Below are 19,930 nucleotides of genomic sequence, written 5' to 3' on the forward strand. Positions count from 1 at the left end.
GGGATGAATAACACAGAGTTTTATTCACAGGGAGATATATTCTTCAATTTCAACTGATATTCACAAAGAGATTTTCTTTCAGATTTCTATTCGAAGAGCCAGAGAAATGAATTTGAGGGAAGAAATAAGGATTAAGATTCAAATCACACAGGGAAGAGTTTTAATATCAGAAAAGAGATTTAAAAATAAAGGAAATATGATTTTTGCACAGATCTACAATCTTTGGAAAAACAAAAAGCAAGATTATGTGTATATTTTCTAGGAAAAATAAAATAAATAATAATGCTATCCTTTACACGCATTATGAGAAAGTATTTTATCAATATTTATTCCTAAATAAAAAGATTTAAAATAAGGGAGAATCTAGAAACTATCTTTGGATAATACCATTTCTCATATGTGAATGTGAAATAACAAGAAGAGAACCTGGCTTATCTAAGCTTGATGTTGAATCCTCTAGCTATCCTTTTGATCCTCCTTTGCAACTTGAGAGAAACCTTTCAAACAACAACTTAAAAATCCTGCAACGAAAAAATGAGACTACCAAGAAAAAAAACTTGGGAAATTTTCTTCAAAACATAATCAACTCCCTTCTTTGAAACTTTCATATCATTTTATAAGAAAAATCCCTCCATTCCACTATCTGGAAAATTTAATTAAATTGGAGATTCTTTTCCAATATTGGACTCATGCAAATTGATTAAACTTAGTGGGGGAGTTACATGCAAGGTGGTGGAGATTCCTCTAGAAGCTTCTTATTCTTCCTACAACATGTGCCATAATTGGGAGTGGAAAATAAATAAATAAAAATAATACCTTTTGAATTATATTCTCCAAGTGTGTGTATTCATTTTATTTTTTTATAACATTTATTCAATCATTTAAATAGCTTAACCAAAAATATAATAGAATTGTATTTAAATCAAAAAGTGATAAAGGAGGGTTGTGACAGATATGTCAAAAGAACATTCTAAGACCCTTGGAAAGAAAAAAGTTAAGTGTTGGAAATGTGGTAAAAGTGGACATCTGAAGGAGTGTAGAAACAATAAAAAAATGATTGAAGCTTCCACAAATAAGTCCCTAGATGATGGTGATTCTGATGCTTTGTTTATTTTAGCTAACTCTATTTTTAATGATGCTTGGTTTATTGATTTAGGTTCTTCCTACCATATGATGTCTCACAAGGAATGACTTTGTGAGTGTAAAGGATACGATAGAAGTGAAGATTGTTGGTAAAGTAAAGGTAAAGTTGTGTTTCACTTATGGGAGGATTGTTTCCTTTGATTATGTTTTACATATTCTAGATCTGGCAAGAAGTTTACTTTCTATTTACAAGTTAAATGATTTTGGAATGTATGTGACATTTGATAAGTCTAGTTGTAGGTTGGTATGGGGAAGTATGGTAATTGCTAAAGATTCTGAGATATGGACTTTGTTTAAGCTACATGCTTCTACACTTTTTAATTCAACTTTTGTAACTAGGATTGGAAATACATGCATGTTGTGGCACCATAGATTGGGTCACATTGATGAAAATGGTATTAAGACCATTATAGATAAGAAACTAGTTAAGGGAATTTCTTGTTTTTCTATTAGTAAGAGTGATTTTTGTGAGCACTATGTGTTTGGTAAACAAAATAGATCTTCATTTCCTAAAGGAGTTAATAAAGATAAGATACTTTTAGAGATTATTCATTTAGATGTATGTGGTCCAGTGGATGTTGACTCTTTGAATAGATCTTGGTATTATGTTTCCTTTATTGATTATGTCTCAAGTTATACTTGATTTATTTTGACCACTCAAAATCTAAATTTTTCACTAAGGTTAAGGAATTTAAGGTATTTTTAAAAAAGTAATCAGATTATAAAATAGAAGTATTAAGATCTGACAATGGGGTGAATATTTCTCTAAGGAATTTGATGAATTTTAAAAACATGTAGGAATTGTTAGGTAAAAAAACTACACCTAATACTACCCAACAAAATGAGGTACTAGAAAGAATGAACCATACATTAATGGAAAGAACAAGGAGTATGTTAAGCAGTACTAAGCTAGATAAATATTTTTGGGTAGAATATGTTGGTACTCATTGTTATTTAATTAATATTTCTCCTTGTAAAGCTCTTGTTAATATTACAGCTTATGAAATGTGATTGGGTAAAAAGTCTCCAGTTTCACATTTAAGGGTATTTGGTTGTGAGGCCATTGTTCATGTTCCTGAAGAAAAGTGATCTTTAAATTGGATCCTAAGCTTAGAAATATATCTTTGTAGGATATGATGTGAATGCAAAAATTTATAAGCTTTGGAATCCTCTAATTCGTAAAATGATTTTTTCTGGAGATGTGATTTTTAGGGAGTTTAGAGCTAACTCAGGTGAAGAATATCTAAAGAGAAAAAATTCAAAGAGAGTGCATTTTGAAACTAAGTAGGAAGATGCACATGCGAAGGAACAAAGAGATGGAGAAGAAAATGAAGAAGAAGAAGAGAGTTCAAGAGAAAGTTCTAAAGATTCATATAGAAGAATTTGATCATAATGAAGAGCATAAGGAAGAACCTCTTTCTCCATCTTTGAGAAGGTCCACAAGACAACATAATCTAGTTGATAGGTATAGCCCGCTAGATTTATGTTGTAACTTCTCTTTATTAAGTACTGACGATAAACCTAGATTTTATAGGGAGGCACTCTCTTTTGAGGAAAGTGAGTCTTGGATGTAGGCCATGTATAGGAGGAGATGACAACTTTGGATAGTTGTGACACTTGGGATCTTGTTAGTTTTACCAAAGTAAGAAAGCCCATTGGATACAAGTGAGTATTTAAGAAGAAATTTGGTGCTAACGGTCAATTAGAGCGGTACAAGGCCAAATTGGTGGCGAAGGGCTACTCTAAGAGAGTGGGAGTTGATTTCGGTGAAATATTCTCTCCACTTGCTAAGATAACTTTGATTAGATTCCTATTATCTGTTGTTGTTGCTTTTGATTCTGAGATAGAACAAATGGATGTTAAAACTGCTTTCTTGCGTGGGGATCTTGAAAAAGAGATTTATATGCGACAACTTGATGGTTTAGTTGTGAAAGGAAAATAAAACTTGGTTTTCAAGCTAAATGGTCATTGAGGAACTAGTTTCTTTTATGTTGAAGCTTGATAAGAAAATAAAAGATAAATTTGGATTGATTGATTCAATTGAGAAGAAGGTCTTGACAAGTTTTAAGGATGAGCAAAATATAATGAAGCCCTTGGTTGAATGGATGGGTGAAATCAGTACGATAAGTCCTAATCCTATATCCTATGTATGTGAAGCAGATGAATTGAATATATGGGAAAATTTAATACTATAGTGGATGAATTATTTTCCCTTGAGGTAATTTTTGATAGTTTCAAAAAGGAAAATATGATAATTTCATATGCTAAATGTGTAGAACGTAGTGAGTATCAATAGTGTAGGATTTATAATGGCCATCCAAGAAGATATTAATATGTTGGGAAGATAAATATATTGAATAGGCATATTTACATTTCAATAAATGATTGGATTCTAGCATATGTGATCCAGATTACCATGTGACCTAATTTTAGCAATTTTGAAGCGGTGCAACGTATTTGGTCCAAGCAGGTAGTTGAATCATTAGGATTGGAGCATTTCATTGGAAACAATAATCCATTATTGTATTCTTAAATGTAAAATCTTATATTGTAATGCACATAATTTCCCAAGCATCTTTTATAACTGAAAATTCAAATATGTAACAAAAAGTTGTCATTAGGTCCTTAGGTTGACATGTTTTGCCTTTTCAACATAAGGAACTTGTAATATTGTAAAATGGTACAATTTTTAATCTAAGATGAGATCTAGTTGAAAATCTTGTCATCAATGGAGATATTCAATAAGAGAAGCAATTGTTCTAAGTTGCAACACAAATTTTGCATGTACGTGGAACACTTTGTATGAATTTTTTCTATTTAGATTGAAGCTAATATAAAATACACTTTATTTGTGTGTTCTCTACAATTGTCTCCTTAAGTGCATGCACTTTCCTTTTATACAAAAAATCAAGGGTTTCTGAGTTTACCTATATGCATTTTCTATATGGCTATCTTGTTTGTTTCTTCTATGCAAGTAATGGATCAAATATACTTTGAATAATATATGGATGGATGTGTGTTGCACTAAGGGATTACTAAGTACAATTGTAGATAATACTCTTTCTTGGACTTATCATTGAAATGCAATTATAAGGTTTAATTTTCTAAATATGAAGTTTGGTTGTTAGAAAAAGGCATTTTGATGAGAGGATCTAACTCTATAAGGCTAGATAAACACCTATATGAGATTATTATTGTTGTAAAACCTAGATTTGAAAACCTTAAAAATGCAAAATCATTTTAATTTCTTTTAATGCGTTCAATTTATTCCATGTTCTCAAGGTGTTGTAATGAAGATTTATTAAATATCTAGCTATTTTACTAATAATTATACAAATCTTAGTAAAAGTTGTGAGAACATTTCTACTTTAACCAATATCTCAATATACAAAGGTTATCATTCAAAGATATTGTAATAAGGACCACCCCTAGGTCTAGCAAAACCTAAAGTGAGAGAACAATATTTTGTCTCCTATTTGTTGGCCCATGATCTGAGAGTCTCAATGATTAAATATAACTACTTTATAGAGAGAATCAGGCAATCAGTTGTAAACACCAACATATTAATGCCATTCGTTTGTTACACATCACAACCTTTCTTAAAATAAATATTTAGTAGGGATCCATAAGAGTATGATGGTAGTGAAGGACCATGAGAAGACCATATTTAAGTGAATTAACTTAAGTTTTGTTTTTTTATTTACATTCATAAAATCCATGAAATAAACATAGATATTTAGATACACAAACTCTTGAATGGTAGGTAATAAGTTCTTAACAAATACTATTTACAACTCATCATCAAGAATTTGGTAGTGCATTTTTTTTAGAATGATTGAAATCTAATACTACAATCACGAATTCATTCAATTGATTCTTATTTATACTTGATAAATTTGATATTATAACTTTAATCCAATATTAACATTGAAGTTATGCACAAAAGAATTTGCTAAATTAGTGAATGAGTAGACCCTAAGAAAGAAAATTATTCTACTTAATTATATAATACATAAGATTATACTAAATAATTTGATAGGAGTATTTTCATCATAAACATAATCCAAACAAGCTACATTCTACAAAGATTCACATGGGATATCTTTTCCCATTATACATTTTTTTAATATTAAGTATAATAGAAAAACTGTACATACATCCTAATATTGTTTGCAGCTAACTACTCACTACATATTACAAAATATAGATATTTAACTGTCACAACATCCAACCGGGTGAATATTTACGATGTCCTATACAGTCTAAGTTTTAAACAGCCATAGTGACATTTAAAAAAATAGAATATATCAAGATAATTAGGCAAAATAGGTCAGCTGTTAATCCAGGATGTCCAGCTTAAGGGGCCTTCCATCCAAATAGCAGTCTTTCCTTCTTGGAAAATCACTAGGATAGCGAAAAAGTTGTGTAACTGATTCGGCCTCCTATGATCATACACCTCCCTAATTGTTGTGTTGAGGGCACAAGAAAGAGGATCTCGATCCTTGTTAGACTAGGTCCAAGCACGGTTGTAAGAAAGTTCAGAGATGTACACCTGAATTGACCCCTTATCTAGTAGTCTATCAAACTTCTCTTCCAAGATCTTGATATAAATCATGACCTGTGAAACAACATGGTAATGGACGAGTCTTTTGAATGACTCAGTAAGTTCCCTGTCTCTACCTTGAAACTTTTCCTCATTATAACATTTCTAAATGTACCAAAAAATTTCACAAGTTAGAATAGACCAGAATAGATTAGTATCCTTCTTCAAACCTTTAATATAGCCAAGCATAACATCAATATGAGAGATATCACCTTGGAAATAAATACCAAACATATTCCAAATTTCTCTGGAAAAAATATAGCTAAAAAAGATATGATGAACATTCTCAATCTTCCTGCATATAGGGCATAGAGAGAAATTGTTATGAAGATCTTTAATAGGAAGTTTTTGCAACATCAAGAGCTATTTAAAACATTTTTGATTAGGTGAGATAACAGAATGCCAGTGAAAGGAGAATATTTTTTGTCATTGTTCCTTAAAGTGTTGTAAATTCCAAACAGTGTTGAGATGAGTAATAATATCATCACTATTAATTAAAGCATTGTAAATCAATTTAGCACTAGCTCTGGGTAGGTTGGGTCCATCCACCCATGTGTAGGAAAGAGGTTTGTTCTCTCTCACTACACATGGAATAGATAAAACCAAGATACTACAGGCAGTTCTAATCATGGAGTAAGTTTAGGCATTGGAAGATGAAATATTAAACTTCTACTAAAGGGATAACCATGGGATAAGGGAACCATCCTTAATAATGTCATCGAAAGTGATAATGCCCTTAAGGGCCCAACTTTTGGTCGAGCGCCCCTATGTAAGAGCAAGGGGTTTACCATTATGTAATAGATTCCACCAAATAGATTTCTCTCCTACTATCTGGTGCACGGGCACCTCTTCAAAAATCCATTCATGGATCAGAGGATAAGGATTAGGATCATTTTGAAGGTCTTTGTTTGATGCATTTTCTTGTTTTGAATAAGGACCCCACCTTGTAAACCAATGTATCAAATTAGGAATCCTAATAAGCCAATTTGGACAATTTGGTAAATAGGGGTAGAATGATATTTGTTTTGATGTTTTGAAGGATTTTAGGGTGTGTAGGTGGTGTTTTGTTGATCCAAGTTGTCTGGATTCCAAACTTGTTTTTGGTTGACAACTTTTGTCAAAAATGCAACATTTGGAAAATGCAACTTTTGAAACAAAAGTGCAACATTTTGAATTTTGATTGATGTAAGCCTCTCAACGTCTCCAACCTCTTCAAATTTGGTTTGAAACTGTTTAGATAAGGCCTAGATACCTTGTGGACATGATTCCCAAGGTTAGAGTTGTTGTGGATTGAAACTTGGAAGCATAATAAGACATAAAACTGATTTTTTCCCTGAAAACCTGATCTTGTTGTTGTTGTACGTCATTGTACGGATTGATTTTGACAAATTTGTTCATGGAGTAGGTAGAGGATTGAGTTACCTTTGTTTGGCGGTGTTTTGAGGTCTTGATCCTTTGTGAGCAGTGAGAACCCTTTGATTTACTGACTGTAACCCGGAAAACCAGGGTTTGGCTAGGGTTTCGCCTAATAATGGTCATATCTTGCATCTCACTCATCTAGAAGGTCTTTCCTTTGGTGGAATGCAAGATTGGCCAGTGTATTTTAATATTTCCATGGGTATTTGCAGAGAAGGCTTTGTTGTGAAGAGCATGAAGCGAACCTAGGTAGGCATATCCATGTGACTACCTTGGACAAAATTAGGACAATCACCCTAAAATCTTATAGCGGTGGATTCTAGGCACGCAACCCTGGAATTAGAGGTTATTTGTGATCCCCCACATTCTCATAAAGTTTTTTTGATGGTTGAGAGTCTAGAAATGGGAGTTGCTTTGTAATTTGAAGCCTATTAGCCCTAATTAGGTCTCTAGACTTCTAAAGGGTTCAGACCCTTAGATTGCAGATCTTGCCAATCCCTTTTGGGGATAATTGTAACTTCCTCAAGGGTATCTGGAAAGGTAAATAGTTTGCCAGGTTGAGTTCAATATTTGGGAGTTAAGGGCAAAATACCCGTCAAAGAGGGCTACTAGCCAAGGGGGTAGATTTCCAAAGGAAGTATAGGGCATTGATTCCAAAGCCTAAAACCAATGGTTGGAATGGTTCCTAGGTTTCATGAATTGACCAAATCCAAGCCCCCAAGAGCAAGAGGCATGGAGAGGTGCGTTGGAGATGTTGAAGCCATTTACTCATGTTGAGTAGGTGCTAGTCTTGAGGAGTTGAGAATAGTTCAAACCTTTAAGGTGTGGAGTCCTTTTGTGTAGGATCCTTGCTATCTTTTGAAGGGTCTAAACTAAACCCTTTGGGACCTGTCCTTAGGTGTGAGAAGGGCTCTGCATCACTATGGAGTTGTTGTTATCAACCACCCCATTGTTAGTAATCAGGTGCCTAGTCAACTCCCAAGCCTTCCAGAGTGTCTTAAAGACAAGAGATCCTATTGGGGATACAAGAAACTTGTCGGTGATGAGATCAACAAAGGGGAGGTGTTTCCAGCCTTTGGCCTATTTGGGAACAACAAGGAGAATGTTGTTTCTGACTAATACTTTCCAGGGTTCATCTCCTTCTAGAGAACAAAAAATCCTTTTAGCAGCAAGTACAATACCCTGTAGATGAAGATCTTTCAAACCTAAGCCCCCTAAGGATTTGTCCATGCAACACCACCTCCATTTAACCGAATGCCATTTTTGTTGGCATTATGTGAACCGATATGAGGACATAATGACATTGTATGTTGTCATTGATGTCAATATGCTGAAGAGGTGAGAACTGGCATATGAGAGAACCAGTATAAAACTGTGAACCGACATTTGTGCCAAACTGAAGCGGTGTGCTTGTTTAAGGTGAACCGACATATGTTTATGGGAACCGGCACATGGAAATGTTGTATGACTACCGGTTGGTAGTCTCAACTTCAGGGTTTCCGGTTGAAGTGCTTCAAGCCTGTGTGGCTCAACTGGTGACATTGTGTGATGAGTTAGCATTGTAACGAAGAACAGATCATGTTGCCACGTCAGCCTTGTGCGCGTGAAGGATCTTGCATGAAGGAGATTGTTCCTATCTACCTTGGGAATGTGTGAAGTCTGTAAAACGGTGATAACGTGTGATGGTTATCAACCACCATGAAATCGGTGAAAATGGACGATGGAGAATGTCTTGAGATTAGATCAAGACTGTTGCAATTAATGGAGTGTTCTCAACGGTCAGGATTGAACCGTTTGAATTCCTTAACCTAACAGGTTTAGGGTTTAGGGTTTGTGTTATCGACCTATCTGTTTTCCTATAAGGTCGATGTTGTGTCTCTTTCTGAGGTTGTTGGAAAAAGTTGTGTATGTGTATCCAAGATAAGGGATACGTGATTCTTGCCAGACCAAAAGGAGAGAAGTGATACCTACAGAGTGTAAGTGCAGAAGGTGAAGAGGAGCTTAAGCGGATCTGCATTGGCATTGACTGTTGTTACCAGATCATTGTAATACCTATTGATCTCTAACCACCTCAACAGTTGGAAAATCCCTTAACAGGGTAGCCTTAACCGGCTTGCTGTAAATCCTTTAACCAGGTAATTCAAAGCTATTAAGTTTGAAATCCTTTAGCTATTGAGTTCCTAAAATCCTCTAACAAGGTAACCTTTAACAGGGTTTAACCCTTAATCGGGTATTGTAGCCATCCCTTAACCGGGTGATCTCTAACAGGATTGGTTCCTAGCAGAACCTATTGTAATGTCTCTAACCTGACAAGGTTCCTAACAGAGCGGACTTCTAAAGATTTCAAAAATAGCTTGTGGGTATTCATCCCCACCGTGGTTTTTTCCAGTTGGGTTTCCACGTGAAAAATATGTGTGTCATGTGTGATGCTTTTATCTTGTGATGCTTTCCTATTGTCTGTCAAGCATATGATGGTTCTATGTTTTATGCCTGTCAATAAAACATGTTGAACTAGCTGTTATTATGATCTGATGATAGATTACCTGTTTATGCATAAGGGTGAAATGGTAGTGTAGTCTTGAGTTGAGTGAAAAGCTAAGTGAGTAACCAGTTAATGCTTGTCTTAGTCATTCTTAGCTTTACCAGTTGCACTCTGTTTCAAACCGGTGTCACTGTTTGCCAGTCATTTGAAATGTCTACTGTCAAACCGGTTTAGGACTGTATTTTTGTCTGTACCGATTCACCCCCCCTCTCAGTATCAGGTCAGTACTATCCGTTCATCATTGAGTTATCAATTTCATGTTATGTTTACCATCCAAATACAAGAAATTCCTCATATATTTCTGAATGTCATTAACTTGATATCTACTGAACAACCAGACTGAAGAGTAGTACATGGTATAGGAAGAAAGGATTTTTTGGCAAACTTGCACTCTACTAGCAAGAGAAAGGTACATCTCATTCCATTTATTAAGCTTGTGATGAATTTTTTCTTTGATCCAGCTCCACATTCCCTTTATGTTGGGGTTGATTGCAAACGGGATGCCCAAGTACTTAACCTGCTTAGATGGGCCACCCCACTAAAAATCATAATCCGATAGCCAACTGGGGGGGGAATCATCCCACCCTAATAGCATAGATTTGGGAGCTAAGACTTTAGCTCTAGAAGCCTCACATAAAATATTTTCCTTGTGTAGAAAGGATTTTAAATTATCTTCCTCAAGTTGTAGGAAAAAAGCGGTATCATCCGCAAATTGGGCATTGGTCAAATCCATGCCATTGGTGAGGAGATAGACCATGGCATTTGCGATAATAACAAAGAGAGCAAGAGCAAGAGGGCATTCTTGCCTAATAGATCTACTGAGGGGGAACTCTTTTGACTGGGAACCGTTGATATCAATTTGGGGAGAGGCATCTTTTAACGAGACCTCAACCATCTTGCAGAAATCTTTAGGAATTTTGAAAGCTTCAAGCATCATCATTAGAAATTTCCATTCCACCTTGTCGTAGGCTTTCTCAAAGTCAATGAGAAACATAGCCTCTTTTTGTCTGGAGATTTTAGACCAGTTCATGGCCTCCCAGCTTGTAATCAAATTTTCCAGGATATATCTTCCTTTTATAAAGCCAGTTTGGGTGTTGCTCACTACCTTGGGGAGGATTGATTCAAGGCTAGAGGCAAGTATTTTGGCGAGAACTTTGTATGAGACATTGAGAAGGGTGATTGCCCTCCATTTTTTAACAAGTGACTTGTCACCATCTTTAGGGATAAGTTTAATCACACCCTTATTGATTTCATATCCTAGGGAGCCATATTTGATAGCTTCCCGATAGACTTGAAATAGATCCTCTGAGATCCACTTGCAGTTGGTTTTATAGAACTTGGCAGGGAGCCCATCTGGCCCAGGGGCCTTGTCATTTCTTAATCCCATAATGATCTTTCTGGCCTCTTCAATACCAATAGGCTTATTAAAGGAAGCAACATCACTTATAGATATCTTATTAGGGATAAGCTTTTTGCATTGTTCAAGAGCCTTATCAGATTGAATGGAGTCCCATTCTGATGCGAATAAAGACTTGAAGTATCTAAGGAAAGCATTCTAGATATCTATTGGATCGGTCATCTCAACGCCCACTTCCCAGATCTTGTCTATTAATTGATCATAGAGTCTTTATCGCCTATTTGTAGCCAATTGATCATGGCACGGATCCTTGCCCCATGAGCTTTCCTGTGCTGATTTTTCCTAAGTTTATCCCTAGTGGAAGAGAGGGCCAAAGAGATATCAACATTATGAGGGTCCAATTGAGTCTGTGCTTCTTGGTTGAGAAGCAGGTCTGTAAGAAATATTTTCTCCAATTTGTTATCCTTAGAAAATTTAGTACCAACGGTCTAACAAAGAGCTCTCTAGCTCCCTACATTCCTTGTCCACATGCAGATAGGAGTCTGTGATCTAAAGTTCCAATTGTTAATCTATCAGGATATTTATACATTGAGCAGAAAACGATTAGTCCTTCTAGGAGGCGGAGCGAGGGGGGGGGGGGGGGGCAGGAGTTGATCATAATGTGAGCTATAACAGGATGATGGTCTGAGAGTGTGGATGGGATCACTCTAATCACAAATCCGGAGGGGTCCCAGTTGAAGAAGCAGGTTGAGCGAGATGCATAGAACCTATCCAGCCTCGAATAAATCCTCTTGTTCCCATGTTGTGCATTGCACTAAGTGTACCAAATGTGGTTAAGTTCCCTCTTTCTTCCCACGATAGGGTCAAAGAGGTTGAGTTTGTTCTTTATTCTCTCCCAATACATTTTGTCTCCACTCTTCCATTCCATCCTCTGACCTCTTGCCTTGTCCTTTGTGTCTTCAATCATATTAAAATCTCCTCCAAAAATCTAGGTAATATTAGGTAGATCTGAGAGCCATTTCCAAAGCCCCACTCTCTCTCTATAGTCATTAGGGGCGTAGATAGAGCATATGTCGGTCTTGTGGCCATCTTTCTCTAGGATTACCCATGTTGCCCTGATGCAGGGGGAGGAGCCACTATCAATGACTAGAGGGGTTAATTTATTGCTAATCATGATTACAACACCACCTCTACCTTTGACGTGGTTGGTGGTGAAGTAGGAGGCATCCCTCCATATGAACCTAAGGTAAACATCTAGGAGGAAATTAGCAACCTTGACTTCTTGTAGAAGTAGAACATCTAAGTACCTATACTGATTAAGAAACCTCCTGATAATAAGTTTTCTATCAGGGGATTCAAGTCCCCTTATGTTCTAGGTGATGAGATTTAGGTTCATCTATAACAATTCATATAGGGGTATCACATGCAGTTTTGAATCTGCGAAAGCAATTGAGAACATCTCTTTTGTTGTTCTTCCACTTTGGGAGAGGAGATACCTTCTTTTTGCCAGATTGCCTCCCTCTCTTTCTTTTAACATTAGCGGAAGGCGCACCACCTTCAGAAGTATGGATATCATCTTCTTCTTTTCTGCATCATTGGAGTGTGCCTCTTCATTGTCTAAATCAACAAACAAACATTCCTAGTACCCAGTAGGATCTTCAAAAAGAGGGTTGGTATTGACATTGTTAAAGTGTTCTTGGGCTAAGGTCTCAGACTTACTAGGCACTTGATTTCTAGCCATGGGTTTGGATTTCATAACTTCAATGCTCATGACCTCGCGGTCACAGACAATAGGATGAGGGTCTAACATGGGATAAGAGACTGTATCTCTATCTGATTCGAGAAGTTGATGATCTACATTCTTACTACCCAAATCGGGCGCACCATTAGGAGAGAAATCAATACTCCACTTATCGCCAGAGATAGATAACATGCTAATAGTTTGGTCGTTATTCAAGCTAGCAGCTGCAATAGTTTTATCTCCAAAGTATTTAACTATATATTTGACAAAGGAAGATCTATGCCTGAGAGACTAACGCGAGGCATCAATCGACATGGGTTGAGGGAGTTTTTTTAATTTGTCTAGGACAATTTTTTGTGCGTTCTTGACCCGCATCTTCCTCAACTTGGGGGGACAACACAATCATCCTTCAACTGGGCCAATGAAGTCTCGAGAGCAGAGTGCGGAAGGGGATCCACAGTTAAGCTTCTGAGGACCATATTATCATCGAACGTGGGGAGAGGGGATGACAGCTTAGCCATAGCCTCCGCCATCACTTTCTTGAGTTCATTGAGTTTGTCAAGAACAGGGGCCTGCACCGTAATATGATTATCAGGGGTCGAATCAACTGGGTTAGGGATAGCACCATTTTTGGGGTGAGAAACAGGTTTCTGTTTGCCCAAGATAGGGCAGTTTTGACGTAGGTGGCCCTCATGTCTGCATAAAAAACACGCGTTCATCCCACCAAGGATTTCTATCTCACACAAAATGGGTTAATCATCCAAGTCAATAATAATGGACCTTGGTAAATCCTTACCAGGGTCGATTGTGATAAGCACCCAAGCATCCAAATGCGGGACCAGGGAATGTGGGTGGTCAACCCTAATGGTTCTACCAATCGGCTCGAGAATTTGTGGGATGAAACGCCACAACAACGGGGAAAGATTTTTTATAATAACCCATCTAGGGTTGGATAGGGCTAAGACTTCATCGCTAATTGCTTTTGGAGTCCATTTCACAACCCTAAAATTCAACTTTCTAACCGACCAAAATTGTTTGCTAACAACTTGGGCATGAGATTTAACATCTTTAAAAAAGATAAAATATAAACATTTTTGAATCATTTTGCAAAAAGAGAAATGCAAACCTAATTTATCAACCCATATACTTTTTAGCCAATCATTTATGAAATTGTGGGCGGGACAATTGGATAGGTTCGTGGCTACGAAGAAAACACAATATCCTTAAGCCTAGCTTTTTCTTGATTAATGGCATCAAGCATAGAAGAATTGGGAGAAACAATAAGAAAAGTGCGCGGTGAGGCAGGGAACTTACCTTCTTCTCCGGAGATCCCATCACTACCTACAGATAAACTAGAAACCCTAACATCAAACTTGGCAAGGTCTGAGATGGGCATTGATATATCATCAATAAGAGCCGCTTTGAAGGACTTGAGCGAAACTAGCCCCTCGGGCCAAATGTCGCTGCTGGAATTGCATGACATAATTGCTCAAGCGAGCGAGGGGGTAGCATTGATGGGCGAAATTGCCCTTCGGATAAAGTCGGACGATGCTCGACGAGACCAGGAGTAAATGCTAAGAAAAGAAAACAATAAAGAGAGGGGAGGCGAACTTACCTATGTGGTGGAGGCCACCTGCACTCCTCCATGTGTGAAGCCAAAGACCCTTGACGTCGCACCAAAACCCTAGGTCAACGCAGAGTTGTAGAGCCCGATCCTCCAAATCCCATTATACATTTCAAAAAGAGGGGCCACAAAATATATTAGAAATGGAAAGGCACATATCTCATATGAAAACACACTATCCATGATTTGATTTGTGATGTCTTTTTTATTACTAGGGGTAAGTAGAACCTTACTTTTTATCTCATCAATTATCTTAAAGATGGTATTTATGATGGAAGGGTGAACATTATGAGTAATGATGGGAATAGGAGTGGAGGTGTCAACATGAGAGATAATATGTGTAATATAATTTGGTTGGGGGATGGTGGATGAAGATGGAATGACAAATTATTAGAGGTGATAAAAATGGTGGTAAGTGAAATATGAGAAGTTGAAACAATAAGAAGGTTGGAAGTAACATAAATTATGAAAAGTGGATAAGAGTTTTGCATGGAAAATGTGGGAGGAGGAACAATAAAATTAGAATTTTATCAAGAAAAGAGAAGAGAAACATCATTTAAATAGTTTGAAGAGGTCATTCTTTGATCTACTCCCCTTAATATTTCCATACCATAAGGCTTAATCACTAACAAGTTATGATGAACATTAATTAAATCCATTTTTGTTGTAATGGATAGAATAAGATGTAGAGGTGATTTTGATAATGATGCTCCACACTAATTCTTAACTACTTTAATAATGTGAAATGATGGCTATAAATATGTCCTAGATAATTTCTAATGATATCTTAAGACTCTTTTTCTAAATTAATAGTCAAATTTCTTCAATTCAAAAGTTCCAAAATCAGATTAAAGAATAACAAACAAATTTTAAATTAAAATTGATAATTAAAAAATACAATTATTATAAATTTTAAGAAAAAAAATAAATCATTATAATACCCCGACTTAAAAAATAATAGGAATACCAATTTTAATCAGTTTATCTATTATAACCTAAATACAATAATAAGATGACATAATTATCAACTAAACTGAAATGAGTACAATATGAATTATGAGTTTCTCCTGTTTCCAAGGCAAAACACTAATAGCCGTGCCCCTTCATCTCATCCACAACTTTAGAATATAAAAGTACATAAAAGCATTTGTAATTTCACTTACTTTTATGTGAATATCTAATGCTAGCATGATTATAGGATAAAAATTCAAAGGATTGTGGGGAGCTTCTCCATTGGGTATGTTGTGAAAAGGGAGACAACATTAGAAAGAAAAAGAACAAAAATATTCAAAGTGTTTTAAACCTCTTAGTAGGTCATTTATCTTTTTTATGTGGTTTTCTTTTTCATCTATGAAATGGTTAGACTTTTGAAATTTCTTTCTTTTTCTTTTCATGTTGTTGGCTATTATTTGCCTTTTTAATAAAAAGAGTTGTGTGAGAGTCAATCTATTATTTATTTCAATTTCAATTTCATCTTTTTTAAAATAAAAGTTGGCTTTCATTAGAGCTATCTTTAAGGTTCTCTTAAGAATGAATGATGACTTATCGATTAATTTGGTATTCGAACTTAGATCACAACATTAATGTAGGTTGTAATTATTTATTTTTAAATATTTATGAATTTAAACACAAATAAACAAAGTTGACAAAATTATATAATTTACCATTACATAAATATACTAACATATATATCTTAAATTAATTGTACTAATATAAATATTTAAATAAATACCTTAAAACTATATCTCTTGATATCTTTTAAATTACTAAAATTAATATAATATATCCCTTCTCATACTTTAAAAAAAATATTAAATAATGTTAAATTACAATAATAAAAATAAATATGTTTTGTCCTAAACTGGGATTTGGTATTATTCCAAACTAGAAAATAAAGAGCAAATATATTGACTTTAATGCAATATCCATGCCTATAAAGGAAGGAATAATGGATCTATATATTGTGTAGAATATTACACTCTAAAAAGTTGAACGGTCAAATGTGGAAATGATTCAACACTTTAGTGGACCATTACTACAATAAAAATATTTAAATTCCAATATAATTATTTTTTTGGTATGACTCCACTAACATACCACGTGGGTGCACATGGTATATTAATTTTCTCCACTATTCAATACAATAAATTTGTTGCATACATTTATTAAATTCGTCTCTTTATACTCCAATTGATTGAAGTCAGAAAATACCTAAGAAACAGTATGTTCTTTACATGGAAACAACTAGAATTAGGTGAGGGCCCTCAGTCAAATACACTGTATACAAATAAGTATAGTTAATTTATATTAATTAAGAGGTAGAAGGTTGAAAATTGGAAATATTTAACTATTTAAAGGTGTGTAAATGTAAATAGAAAATAAATGAATTCGATTTAATAATTGATAAATGTTTTTTTATTAGAAAGCAGTTAAAACCGAGGGCTGACCTGAGAGAAACGGACAGACCATTACCAACACACACACCGCAGAAACGCAGCGGTCAGCCAACCCCAACTCTAATAATCAAAAACAAAAACTGTCTGCCGCTATTGGATAACCCAAGATTGACACCAATCTTGTCCAATAAGCGCCATAACTAGTAGTTACCCATCATAATGTCATAACAATAATAATTGTTAAGAGTAGCAGTATTAATAATTGATAAATGTTAAATAGATAAGATTTTGAAATTTGTGTTATTATCAAATTTTAAAAAGTAATGCTTCTTTCTCAGTGTAACCATCTATTATTTATATTGAGTCATTGTCCTATTAGAGAACAAATTCAGGGGTTACAACTAGTTCCTAACTATATATCTATATTTGTACTCCATATTCATCTTGGTAATTTGTGGAGTTTTGTTCTACAACTTTGCCTCATACCCTATCTTTTACTAGATGTTTTCTTTAATTTTGGGGATTGAAAGTATTGATGAATACATTGTTGCATTGTTGTACAACCAAGTTGTGGAAGGAATGTACCTCAATCAATTCATTGAAAATGAACAATATTGAAAACAAGAACCAAGTACGTGAGATGTAAATTCTTCTCTTTCTGTTGCACTAAATCAAAATGTGTTGCTAGTAATTGCTTTGTACAATGATTGAACTCTAATTTCCAAATTAAGGAAGATTATTCATTGATGATTGAATGAATACATTGGATGCCTTTATATAGAAGGACCTACCAACATATCACACAAAAACTATGTGCATCAAAATAAGTGTGAGAATGGTAGTAATAAATAAGTGGGTAGGGTGGATGTAATAAATAAGTTGTAGGTGTATAGAAAGCTATATAAGAAGGTTGATGGATGGCATAGGGAAAGGGACCCAACTTTTCATAAAATTATTTTATTTGTCAATATTTCTATGAATCAAAGAATTCTCTAAAAAATAAACACAAAACTACATAAAAATGACATGGGTATGAAAAACTTACCATTACATTTTGCCCTCACTTTGAGGTGCATTTGAATTCTAGAATGATCATGTATCTCAAAGTGTGTAGCACTTAAAAGCATGCATGTAAAACAAATATTTACATACAACAAATATCATCATGGGACCCATATAAAGCAATGGGCCTTGTGAGATTATGATAATGTGTGTGTGTGTGTGTGTGTGTGTGTGTGTGTGTGTGTGTGTGTGTGTGTGTGTGTGTGTGTGTGTGTGTGTGTGTGTGTGTGTGTCTGCACGCTCATACATGTATGTATACATACATATATATTATAGAAATGTGTGCAATACTTAAAACATGTGCATGTAAAACAAATATTTAGATACAAGGTATACCATCATTGGACCCATATAAAGTAATAGACCTAGTCATCAATTCTCTTTAATAATTAATTATTTTTTAACTATTTAATTGCCTTACTGACATTTCCTCTTGGGTATCCAGACTAACCACATTGTTGAAGCCATAGGAGCTTATCAGGCCCTCTTGACTGCCAAACAGATGAATTGTACTAAGGTATGGATTGAAGGGGACTCTAAAATTATTATCCAATGTCTTGAAAAAGGATGTAAATCCCTCTTGAAATGTTGCTAATTGGATAAATTTATCTCATTCAATTATCGATTCTTTTGAAGAATGTCAAATTTCTCATACTTATAGAGAAAATAATAAGGTGGCAAACTATTTTGCCAACCTAGGAGTTAAAGCCCATGAAAAGCTAATATGGCGAAAAGGGGATAAATTGAATGATGAAGTGAGGGGGTTAATTAGGCTAGATAACCTCCCTAGCCGAGAAGTAAAGTTGCAATGATTATTATAATGATTTCTAAATTGCCCTTGTGAGTTTTTAAAATTAGAATTAATAGTGTGTGGCATGTGAAGGACATTTCTTGGGAGATTAGAAGTAATTGCTATTCTAGAGCCTTCTACCCACATGTTTTCTAGGTAAGTTTGGGATCAAAATGTCTTCACAAATAGTTTGGTACCAATTCCTATTTGAAGAATTGTAGTAGTCTGGCTGTTCATAGACTAGTTTTCGGGCACAGTGGTTGTGATAAAATGGGGGAGATTTGAACAGTGGAGCCCATGGATTGCACAACGCTGAAAAACAATCAAACAATTTGGCGAATTTTGGAGAAAGGCGGCTTCATATTTACATTGAGAAGTTACATGGGGTGAAAACTAAGGTTAATAAAGATTTTGTCAAAAACTATAATAAGGGCTCTGTCAACCTTTTTGGTAGAGATGTTGTCATTAATGAGGACCTCATTGCAGAGGTCACTTGTCTCTCTACTAATGGTGCCAAGTTCTATAAAGATAAGAAATTATCTGAGAATGCGGTTAAACTCTTCCCTAAGCAGGAGAAGGAGAGGAGAAATTTGGTGAGAGATGGGACTACCAGCTACAACACTATGAAGATCAAGTCCATATGGGGTGTTGTCTTAAAGGTGATAATGGAGTATGTCACTCTTGATGGGAGGTACACCAGAGCCTTTGCCTACCTTTTTTCTCTCCTAAACCATTTTTTGACATAAGGTGAGAATTTCATTCCCCTTTTTTCTTGCAAGATCTTTAAATTCCTGCATTGCTAATCATAAGAAGGATCTTGTTAAAAACCCTATTTTGCATGAATGTCTCATCCTTCTTATCTTTGATCATGTGAAATCTCTACCGCCTATGAATTCCCCTCCCTGTGAGGTTAATTTTGATGCAAAGACCTCTCACTCTTTGGAGGATGAGTGCCATACTGAGACTGAGGATGAGGAATTCATTCCCTCTCGGGCACTCCTAAAAATAAGGGGAAAGCTAGTGTTGTTAAGAGTCCTAAATCAAAAAACCCTCGCAGATCTTGCTCCCCCATGTTCATAATCCTAACCTTGTTGGTGCTTCAGTTGACAATCTTCATAGCTAGGGTAAGAGTCCTTCTCCCTTTGTTTCTAGTGAGAGAAAAGCCAGCCCTTTCTGAGCTCTCTTGAACCCTCTTCACATTTGCTTTCTTCTAAGAAGGAGTCTGTTAATGATGTTCTTGCTCTGGCCAGAAATAG

This window comes from Cryptomeria japonica, chromosome 10 (assembly GCF_030272615.1).
Source record: "Cryptomeria japonica chromosome 10, Sugi_1.0, whole genome shotgun sequence".
Classification (NCBI taxonomy): Eukaryota; Viridiplantae; Streptophyta; class Pinopsida; order Cupressales; family Cupressaceae; genus Cryptomeria; species Cryptomeria japonica.